The sequence below is a fragment of the Salvelinus alpinus genome, chromosome 4 (assembly GCF_045679555.1).
Source record: "Salvelinus alpinus chromosome 4, SLU_Salpinus.1, whole genome shotgun sequence".
NCBI lineage: Eukaryota > Metazoa > Chordata > Actinopteri > Salmoniformes > Salmonidae > Salvelinus > Salvelinus alpinus.
The window spans coordinates 17,779,534-17,779,962 of record NC_092089.1 but is presented as its reverse complement, the minus strand read 5'-3'; positions in this window follow the sequence as shown (position 1 = coordinate 17,779,962).

The following is a 429-nucleotide window of genomic DNA, read 5'->3' as shown; positions in this document are numbered from 1 at the left end:
TTCTGTAAGGCTTTATGATCCATGCAAAAGCGTCTTGTGCGTCCGCATGTGTCCCTTTCCGTTTTACAATGAGAACTTGTTATGTTTTGCGTATAGGTTACCATGACTATTATGCGTTTATTACTGGTTCTCAGAAGTTTTCAGGGCTTTCAGCAAGGACGTTTTACTCTCCTTTTGTTTTCTAAATCATTTGCAGTACAAGGGGATGATGATGATCATTTCAAAGTGGCGACCGATTTGAAAAGTATCAAAGGGTATTGTTATGCATTCACCGGGGTGGTCTCCACTTGCGTTTAGTATCCTACCGCGCACTGCGCGCAGTAAAATTAAACGGCAGCATAAGCACTTTTACTTGATTCATTGTATTGAGAGCTGGAAGGAGGCGCCCTTTGGCACCGTGAACAGGTGTTCATCTGAAATCACAAAACT